This window comes from Gigantopelta aegis, chromosome 9 (genome assembly GCF_016097555.1).
Source record: "Gigantopelta aegis isolate Gae_Host chromosome 9, Gae_host_genome, whole genome shotgun sequence".
Lineage (NCBI taxonomy): Eukaryota > Metazoa > Mollusca > Gastropoda > Neomphalida > Peltospiridae > Gigantopelta > Gigantopelta aegis.
In genome coordinates this window covers 42,260,858-42,272,142 of record NC_054707.1, presented here as the reverse complement: position 1 = coordinate 42,272,142, position 11,285 = coordinate 42,260,858, and the positions used below count along the sequence as shown (strand labels likewise).

General features: G+C 36.8%; 1 long non-coding RNA gene across 1 annotated transcript; it reads left to right on the top strand.

Annotated features, from left to right (window-relative positions):
• The first annotated feature begins 1,921 nt into the window (after window positions 1–1,921).
• Window positions 1,922–9,692, top strand: LOC121380865. Its single transcript, XR_005959012.1, has 3 exons — window positions 1,922–2,454; window positions 4,753–4,767; window positions 8,813–9,692. It is a non-coding gene; the product is annotated as an uncharacterized LOC121380865 (long non-coding RNA).
• Window positions 9,693–11,285: the final 1,593 nt, after the last annotated feature.

The window sequence follows — 11,285 nt, the reverse complement described above, 5'->3', positions numbered from 1 at the left end:
ACCCTTTTTTGGATTTAACCAATATCTAAATCATAAAATAGTATAATAAAAAATTTATTTATGTGTAACATGAATAAGGATGTGAACAATAAAAGTTCGGACCGGAAGGGAGTTCATGGATACAGGTTTCACTTAGTGTGCGATTTGTCGTAATACTAGGCAAAGACTGGCAACTTTCATGACGAAGGTGGCCATCTCGCCGGTATTACGACTTCTACGAGTGTCCAATTACTAATCTGAGCTATCTTACAGCTCGATTCTCGTCGTATACAGCTCCTACGACCGATTATTTATCTGAACGTACCCGTCGTAAGTTGGGAGTTTGGGAAAATACAGCGTAACTGTTGAGTTGGCAAACTGTGTCGTGACATTGATAGTTTTAGCCTAGCATTAACCTATCGGCCACCCTTATTGGATTTTGAAACTATATATAAATCTATAAAATAGTAATATATCAAAAATTATTTGTGTGTAAAATTAGTAAAAAGTTAACAATACAACATTGGGACCGGAAGGAAGCTCGTGGATACAGGTTTTAATTGATGTGTTATTTGTCGTAATGCTTGGATCAGATGGTCAACTGGCACGACAAAGTTGGCCAGCTCGACGGTTTTGTTGTAATTTCCCCAACTGCCAACTTACGATGGCTGCGCCCAGATTAACAACTAATCGGTCGAAGATGACACGATGTATGAGCTCTCAGACTAGCAACTGGCCGGCAAGTCGTAGAAGTCGTGAGATCAGAAAGTTGGCCAACTTTGTTGTAGCACATGGCAGTCTGAATCTGGAATTAGACTGATTTTCATCTATCGAAAGATCCCTTCAGTAATTTCCCATTCCATTCAATGCTCCACAACTGGCGTATGAAAGATCGCAGTTTCTATTGTCCTGTGTGTAGGAAAGTGAAAAAAGAAATTGTCTTGCTGCATTAAATAGAAGGAGTTAAGTAGCACGTCATATTACTGATACGGTTTAACTGGAAATTTAAAAAATAAAAACTACAATCCAGTCACGCGTTTTCTTTTTAAGAAATGGCGTGTTTAACGCATATTTGCTCGACGAATCTCAAGAACCCCACAGTATCTACAATAAAATATCAGATTAGTAGTAGGTTACAGGCTGTGCGAAATTTGTCAGTCGACAAATATAATATACACCTGACAATAAAAAAGGTTCAGGTAATTGGAAGTCATCCGGTTTCTTTTTACTGTTTTTACAAACAAAAAAATGGCATGTTTATCTCTAAATAACCCCAATATCTATAATAAAAGAACAGGTTATTATTGGTTTACGGATTGGGTAGTCAAATAATAATAATAATAATAATAATAATAATAATAATATATATATATACACCTCACAATAAACAGTTCGAAAATTATCTAGGTAGATGAGATAAAATACTTAAAGTCTAGAAATGTTTGTTCTCAACCACAAAGTGACACATGAATTGGTGGCAAATCACTTTCAGAATTATGTTGTTGCTGTACCGACCCGCTACTAATTGGAAGGATCGTGTGATAAAATACAAAGTGAATTTTTAAAGGCAGTTTACCGAGAAAAAAAGAAGAAAGGAACATTTGCTGGGCGACATCTTGACCTTTTTAAGAAAAAAAGAAAGACATGTTTTATTTAACGACGCACTCAACACATTTTATTTACGGTTATATGGCGTCAAACATATGGGTAAGGACCACATATATATTGAGAGAGGAAACCCGCTGTCGCCACTTCATGGGCTACTCTTTCCGATTAGCAGCAAGGATCTTTTATATGCACCATCCACAGACAGGGTAGTACATACCACGACTTTTGATATACCAGTCGTGGTTCACTGGCTGGAACGAGAAATAGCCCAATGGGCCCACCGACGGGGATCGATCCCACACCGACCGCGCATCGAGCGAACGCTGTACCACTTGGCTACGTCCCGCCCCTTGACGTTTTTAAAGTTAATTTTTGATTTATTTATGGACACAAAAAGCGCACATTGATTTATTAAATTGTTTTATACTTCAGACTACATGTATATGCTTGAATATTCTGTGTGTATACTTCCAATTCCTTTAATTATAAAATAGTTACATGCTAGTATTTCCATATATGCCAAAAGATTACAATTGTTTTATACTTTAGATTACATGTATATGCTTGAATATTCTCTGTGGATATTTACCATTCTTATGATTATCAGTATCGCGTAATTTTATTATTATTTTCATGATTACATTATTGCATGCAATAATTTGCATATGTCAAATGATTACTAATATTTTATAATTCAGGACAGCATGTATATGCTTGAATATTCTTTGTATACTAATAAGCATCAGTTAACCTTACTGTTACTATCATGGCGACATAATAACATAGTGGCATACTATAATTTCATGTATGTTAATGACTACAATTGTTTAATATACTTTGTTATATTTATAGCGGAGACAACTACAGGTAACCTAAACAACCTTTACACCTTTTTTCCTGTATCTATAAAGTGTTTATTTTAAAACGTTAGCTGAGTTGCCTGCTTGTTGTTAACATATTTTCTGTCTATTAACACTGGGCTGTTAGAAAACGGGCAGGGAATGCGTTTAAACGATCAAGGATGACGCATTTCTCCCTAAAACTGAGGTAAAATGGAGGAGTGGGGAGTGAACTTGTTTTGTTTTACTGCTGTATACACTAATGATTGTCTGTTTTTTGTTTTGTTTAACGACACCACTAAAGCACATTGATTTATTAATCATCGGTAATTGGATGTCAAACATTTGGTAATTTTGACATATAGTCTTAGAAAGGAAACCCGCTAAAAAAATGTTCCATTAGTAGCAATGGATCTTTTATATGCACTTTGCCACAGACAGGATAGTATATACCACGGCCTTTGATATACCAGTCGTGGTGCACTGTCTGGAACGAGAAATAGCCCTATGGGCCCATCGACAGGGATCGATCCCAAACCGACCGCGCATCAAGCGAGCGCTTTACCACTGGGCTACTTCCCAGCCCCCACACTAGCCCCCATATTAATGATTGATTCTGGAACTTTGTGGCACTTTATTGAAATCCAGTGGATCACTGTTGTGCTTTAGTGGTCCATTAACTTGATGTGCTTTTGTAGTTTACTAAATCACTCGTGTAAAGAAATAAGGGAACACATAATAAATTGTAACAGCAAATATTGACTATTGACTACACATTACAAGGAGGTTAACATTATTACAGGCAGGCAATCCCACTCTACTGACATTCAGTACCACATTATGGTTATGTATTTTATTGAGATATAATTACTCTATATTCCGTCCCATTCTCCTATAGAAATGTGGTTTTCTTTTTGCAAATAATTTCGGTTTGGTTTGATGTAAGAAGAAAAGTAAAAGTGTTTTGGAAATAAATAAAACTGTAATACAAACCATAGTAAGAAAACGACGCTTACGGCGTTATGGCCGCCATTTTGTTTCATGGACTGGTATATGAGATCACTGTTGATTATTTTCTTATTGCTCCCTCTGTAGTGAAATTAATCAAATTAATAGAGTTATCTTCCATCAAGACTACCAGTCCATAACACCTAAATGGCGACCATAACGCTGTAAGCGTCGTCTTCTTACTTGAGTATGTATAATATTACAGTTTTATTTGTTTTTGAACTGAATATTTATTTTTAATTCCACACAAAAATGGTAGTTTTTTTAATATTTCCGAAATACTTTTACTTTTCTTCTTATTTACCAAAAACATTTCTATAGTAGGATAGGACGGACAAAATAGTGAATTAAGGTCGGTCATCGGCCTCGGTGGTGTCGTGGTTAAGCCATCGGACATAAGGCTGGTAGGTACTGAGTTTGCAACCCGGTACCGGCTACCATATAGAGCGAGTTTTAACGACTCAATGGGTAGATGTAAATCTCGTAAGACCACTACACCCTCTTCTCTCTCACTAACTACTAACAACTAATAACTAACCCACTGTCCTCGACAGACAGCCCAGATAGCTGAGGTGTGTGCCCAGGACAGCGCGCTTGAACCTTAATTGGATATAAGCCCAAAAATAAGTTGAAATAAATAAATAAGGGTGGTCTCAAATAGCTGTGTTCGATGGGGTTTTTCCCATCATATCGGTGATGTACTAAGAATGTAAATCCTCCCTGCCACCACTATTTACTAATTCCAACCGCATAGTAAACCATAATTATCTCTTCTGATTACTAAAAATATTTTCACGACTGCTTTCTATTGACGTGTCTCTTAATATTGTTTTTTTATGATTGATGTTAAAATTGTACTGTAGTGTCAAGGCAGTATTTAAAAATAAACTTTATTAGACAATTCAAATTCACCTATCGAGTATCGATTAAAACGTCTATAACGGACAATCAGGCAGAATAAACTCAACAAATATTAAAGATGTTCATGCGCGCATACTTACATGCATTAATACACACATGCAAGTATATATATGCACAAGCATTCACACGCATATGCATTCACACACAAATACATATTCATACACACAACTTCCCCCCCCCCCCCCCCCCCCACACACATACATACAAATGTATTAATATTTTTGACATTTTATTATCATATTCTGAATAAACATAAATATAAACATTTAAATGTGTTAGCGGATTGCATAAATTCATTTTGTTTTTATTCCTAAAAATCTTGTCTAATTCTTGAATTTCATGTTCATATTGAAATTGCTTTCAATTGTTTAAATACTTTCTATATCTTTTTTTTCAGTTGCTGACAATGCAGGTAGCTTCTTTTTTTAATTTATTATTATTATTTTTTATTAAAGTAAAAATAATGCGACCTACCTTATTATTATTATGTAATTTTAGTTGCTAACAAGTCTTTATTATCCGGACACGTTCTAGGGCCGTTTTCTACGTTTGCAGATTTGGGGCGGTGCTGAGTCGGCCGGGGGCAATGCAGATTGTCGTATGGGGGAAACGCACGCATAAAACGTCTATACCGGCACAAAAAAGCACATACATGTGTATATGGAAACTCACTCTTTAAAGTGGCTACAATATATAAATAAATATATTTATAGCAATGAAAAATATATAGATCTACAGAAACCATAAAAGTGATATCAGATGAACAGTAATATTTTCACTGTATTTTAACTACAGTGAAAATATAGAAATCGTATTTATTTTTTGTAAAAGTTCATGATTAAATTATTTGCCTTTGTCTTGTTTCTTCGTATTTAAGTTTGATTATTACCAATGCTTCGCAATTCGTGAAAATATGATTTTCACACATCACTCGTTGAAATAAAAATCGTATTCGAAAAACCCCCATGAAATAGCCTACTTGCCCAACGCCACCAACTGAAAAGTGTACATAAATGTGTCGATTTTGAAATGCAAATGGATATAAATTTCATTAACGTGTTTTTTGGTTAACAAGCGTGCGTTGGAATTACCCCCACAGCGTTCACTTTGTAGAAAAATAATAAAGAACGACTTTATCCTTGGATGTATGATAAAAATTAAAATAATGTTTTGTTGGTAAATTCTGTATTATTTATTGTGTAAAAAGTTAGTCTCAGTAACGCAAGCTCTTGTTTCGACAAGAGTATTTGATCTTGATCGAGCCAAACAGTAACGTGTCGTATGTCTTGGGTATAATTTGTGAATTCACGCGTAATAGGAAAGTACTATTTATTTAACACATTTGACTGTTCAAACGAGAAAACATATCGGTCAAAAGTGGTTTTTTTTCGTTTTGTTTTTTCGTAGTCATATTAGCATACGGGATCGGAATCGAGACACAGGTGCAACGTAAATGGCGAAATGACTGTCGAGAAACACATGGAAAAATAATGGTGGATCTGTTGATAAGCGGAGTTGTCATTGGAATACTTAATAAGTCTTGTTCTGATTAAAAATATTTCTCTGCTGAGATCCAGAGCTTGATTCCCGTAAATCGACTATGAGAAGGGAAACCAGTACGTCTGAACTGATGACGTAGTCCACGAACATCGTTTTTTTAATTTCTCGTTGGAAGGAAGGAAAGGAAAGAATGTTTTATTTAACGACGCACTCAACACATTTTATTTACGGTTATATGGCGTCAGACATATGGTTAAGGACCACACAGATATTAAAGGAGGAAATCTGCTGTCTCCACTTCATGAGTTACTCTTTTCGATTGGCAGCAAGGGATCTTTTATATGCACCATCCCACAGACAGGGTAGTACATACCACGGCATTTGATATACCAGTCGTGGTGCACTGGCTGGAACGAGAAATAGCCCAAATGGGCCCACCGACGGGGATCGATCCCACACCGACTTTCTCGTTGGATCAATTTTCGGACATCTCTAATAATATTATAAGCTGTGTTTGCACTTACACAAGTTAAACTGTACTGGTTTAGCTAAAACAATTTTGGTTGGAAATGACGAGCGTTCAAACGAGTATCAGCTATACCGGTAGAAGGGGGAAGGAAATGTTTTATTGAACGACGCACTCAACACATTTTATTTACGGTTATATGGCGTCAGACATATGGTTAAGGACCACACAGATATTAAAGGAAGAAACCCGCTGTCGCCACTTCATGGGCTACTCTTTTCGACTGGCAGCAAGGGATCTTTTATATGCACCATCCCACAGACAGGGTAGTACATACCACGGCATTTGATATACCAGTCGTGGTGCACTGGCTGGAACGAGAAATAGCCCAAATGGGCCCACCGACGGGGATCGATCCCACACCGACTTTCTCGATGGATCAGTTTTCGGACATCTCTAATAATAATATAAGCTGTGTTTGCACTTACACAAGTTAAACTGTACTGGTTTAGCTAAAACAATTTTGGTTGGAAATGACGAGCGTTCAAACGAGTATCAGCTATACCGGTAGAAGGGGGAAGGAAATGTTTTATTGAACGACGCACTCAACACATTTTATTTACGGTTATATGGCGTCAGACATATGGTTAATGACCACACAGATATTAAAGGAAGAAACCCGCTGTCGCCACTTCATGGGCTACTCTTTTCGACTGGCAGCAAGGGATCTTTTATATGCACCATCCCATAGACAGGATAGCACATACCACGGCCTTTGATGTACCAGTCGTGGTGCACTGGCTTGAGCGAGAAATAGCCCAATGGGCCCACTGACGGGGATCGATCTCAAACCGACCGCGCATCAAGCGAGCGCTTTTACCACTGGCCTACGTCTCGCCCCTAGGTAGAAGGGGGGAGTGCAGTTATTGGCACTTGCGCAACACATCAAAACAACAATGCACTACGAGTCTGTTAGGCCGTTGCTAACTCGTTTTTAACCCGTGTGATATTTATCGTATCTTCACATTGTGGAATACGTCTTTTGAGAGGTCATGACTTCTGATTATGCGATCGACTGTGTCACACAGTACAACTCCGCATAGATTTTTATGCAAAACTTGTGTCCATCGTTCTTTCGATTCATATTTTTATATCGGAAAAGTGCTTGCTAATTAAAGTTAGCATCATAATTTACCAACATATATATTTTAATAATTTGGTTTAGCCGTGAATATGTTATAATATTGTTTGTGTAAATTTCATGGATAGATGTGTGGCGTAGGAATGCAAAGTTTCATCGATAAATAGTCAAATGAAAGTGACCACAATATGACGTCATTTTCCCCCCGGTCTTTAATCTGGGCATTTTCATGCCTTGTTTAGTTAGTCTGGAAGTCATTATGTGCTATTTTGCTTCATTGATGTACGGTGTAATAAGTAAAATAGTATACTCGTTCCCGTGTGAGACGGTTTATAATACAACTCGTGTGTATTTAATCGTACATCACTCGCTTTCGCTCGTGATGTACGATTGAAAACACACTCGCTGTAACGGTCTCACACGGGAACTCGTTTAGTATTCTCTATATATTTACTGCCTGTTCTGATTGTGACGTCACTGTCACTTGCGCCTTATACAGCCCCAAGTTCAGCCAGCAAACGTGTCGCTGACGATCGCGAACCTTTTGATTGGTTCCCAACGTAGTCATTTGGTTTACCGTGAAGCGCATAAACCAGTCTGGCGGACGTTTTTCCGCTCGGTCTGGCTGAACGCAGTCCTGGTTTAACTAAAAGAGTTTGCGTTCACAGATACATTTAAACCGTTTTAGTTATACCAGTTTAACTAAACCACAAACCGAGGTGTTTTTACTATACTGGTTTAGTTATACCGGCATAGTGAAAAGAGCACGTGCACACTTACTTTCTAAACTCGTTTAATTAGTTATACCAGTTCAGTTAAAGGGACATTCCTGAGTTTGCTGCAATTTTTAAGATGTTATCGACTAACAGAGACTTTTTAACGATTGTAATTACATATCAAATATAGTTTTCTGCATAATATATTAGTGGCTCTATATTAAACGTGTTTCTGATCGTTCTAATATTTGTACTAGGTTAAATTTTATTTTATTTCCTAAAATATATTTTGGGCTTCTTACAAATATTAAGACAACCAGAAACACATTAAATATACAGACAATGATATTCTAAACAAGAAAATATATTTAATATGTAAGTTTAATCGTAGAACTATTTTATTAGTCGGAAACATCTTACAATGCCGCAAACTCAGGAATGTCCCCTTAAACCAGTTCAAAGTGTAAGTGTGAACGAAGCTATAGTCTGAATTTCTATGTTGTTTTTTCCCTGTCCCGGAACCGGTCCCTGGCGATGTCAGAGATCGGACCCATGGTGGGCGTGCCTGAACCTATTCTTGGGTATGGACACGTAAAATGAGCTCCCATACCCATATCTGTGTTGTTCCTTTCAGGCTCTACAACGATTGTATCGACGACTGCATGTGTACTTGCGGGTTTCACGTATCTAATGACGGTGTAAACAACGGTTCACAACCACGACGTTGGATTTCTTCTACTGAACTCTCTTCTTGTTATTCTGTTTGAAGCTCATTTACCCTGACTGTGATTTATTAACACTATCTCTTGATAGCAAAGCGAATTGCTGTGATGTTTTACAGATGATGACAAAAGAACCTGAAGAACATTTTTAAATCGTACGAAATTCAAGTGTTGCCGATAGCGTGTGACCACCGTATCTCCACTCCCTCAGGGGCGTAGCACGGTTGGACCTAGGGGTGGTGCGTGCGTATGCGCGCGCGCGCGCGTGTGTGTGTGTTTGTGTGCGTGTGCGTGTGTGCGTGTGCGTGTGTATGTTTGAATGTGAATCTAGCGCCACTTTTGTCTACATCGCCCCTGGTCACCGATATGAATTGCCTAATATTGCACTGTAAAATTTGTTTTAGCCTTAGTATACGCCATTCTCTCCCCCTCATAATAAACAGCACTGGTGTAGGAAAAACGGGGTGGGGGTGGGCAAGGGAGGCACGTGTCCCCGAATTTGTAGCAGCAGCGATGGTTTTATATATATATATATATATATATATATATATATATATATATATATATATATATATATATATATATATATATTATATATGTGTGTGTGTGTGTGTGTGTGTGTGTGTGTGTGTGTGTGTGTGTGCCCCCTCTTTTTGGAATCTTCCTACTCCCGTAGACAGTATTATTAAACTTTGTCAGGGGCCTAAAATCATCATCTATGCAACAGTCCAGTCACTTCCGTCCAACCGTCTGTAGGGTTACCATTTAAAATAAAACAGTTTGTTAACCCGTTGTAAAAATGTTGTGTAGAGCATGTTATCAGTATTTATTTGACAGAATTTTGAAAACTGTATTTATTAACATGTTAGATATTTATTTAGTTTTTGTTAAATATTGAAATGATATATATATATATATATATATATATAGAATATATATATATATATAATATATATATTAAACTAGTTATTTTGACATTTGGAGTAGGGATGGACAAAGGAAGGAGAGAGAGAGAGAGAGAGAGAGAGAGAGAGAGAGAGAGAGAGAGAGAGAGAGAGAGAGAGAGAGAGAGAGAGAGAGAGAGAGAGAGGGGGGGTGGGGGGGGTGGTGGGGCGGAGGGTAGGGATATAAGGAGGAAACATGCATCAGCAATTAGTAATCTGGTACAGATATAGTAACATGGTATTGGTCTAACTCGTAAGTCGTGCTCTATCTTGTTTTGAATGGACGCCGTTGGGTTGTAGAATGAAATCATCTGCCAACGAATGTGATTTTAAAATGTTCTTATCATGAGGTAGGCTTATAGTAACTTATTACAATGTTTGTATTCTTTATCTATCTTAAATTTACCTCTACATATCACATTTTTTCATTGTGTTGTGCTAAAACATAGATAGTATGTGTGCTCTTGTAGTATAAAAAAAGCACAATAAAAATAAAATCTAAAGATTCCAATTTTTAAAAAGTGTATATTAATCATCAGTAATATTAATCGTATTGTTGTTAGACCAGTAATGCGCCTTATTGTAGTAAAAATAATATTAACACTGGAAAACAACATAGTTGATAAAAATAAAATCATTTTGAGATGTAAATAATTATAATACAGCACTAGTAGCAGTACGTAATAATAATGATAGTTATTGAGTAGTTTAAAAAAAAATCTTCTTTCAATGTATTATACAAATTATGAACAGATTCTTATATCAGAATCTTAAAGGGAAACGATCTTCCATTCTGTAATTCGCCAAAGTGAGTTCATGAATGAACAAAAGGAAGCTGCCTTAACATGGCCATTTTGATCGGGTAGTAATAATAAAACATAGTAATAATAAAATAAACGAAGATGATGTGTGAAAAAACACCTGATATAAACGTATTTCAATGTTTATGAGATAGAACCACCCTCTCTAAATTGTGCAAAAAACCTGTTTGTATCTGATGATGACCTATGTTCTGAAATAAAGATACATTCAGACCAAAACCACGTTTAGTTTGTTGTGATTAGTTGGATATAATGTATCATGCAATAATGTACCATCAAAGAAAAGTGTGTTGTGTGTACAGTAAATCTATGATGATATCTCATAGCTGTGGGCTCGGCCTTGACCCCCCACCCTCGTATTTAAAGCATAGTTGCCGTAAAAACTGGTCTATAGCAGACGAAATAAAGGTTTCATGGGAACACGATCTGCGTCAAAAATCTGTGTTCCAATAAAAAACAAATTTTCCAGTCTTCGTCCATCAAACCAGGCTTATGCATTTTAAAGTTTGTTTGGATTAACGACACGACTAGAGCACATTGATTAATTAATCATCGGCTATTGGATGTCCAACATTTGGTAAATCTGATATATAATATTAGAGAGTAAACCCGCTACATTT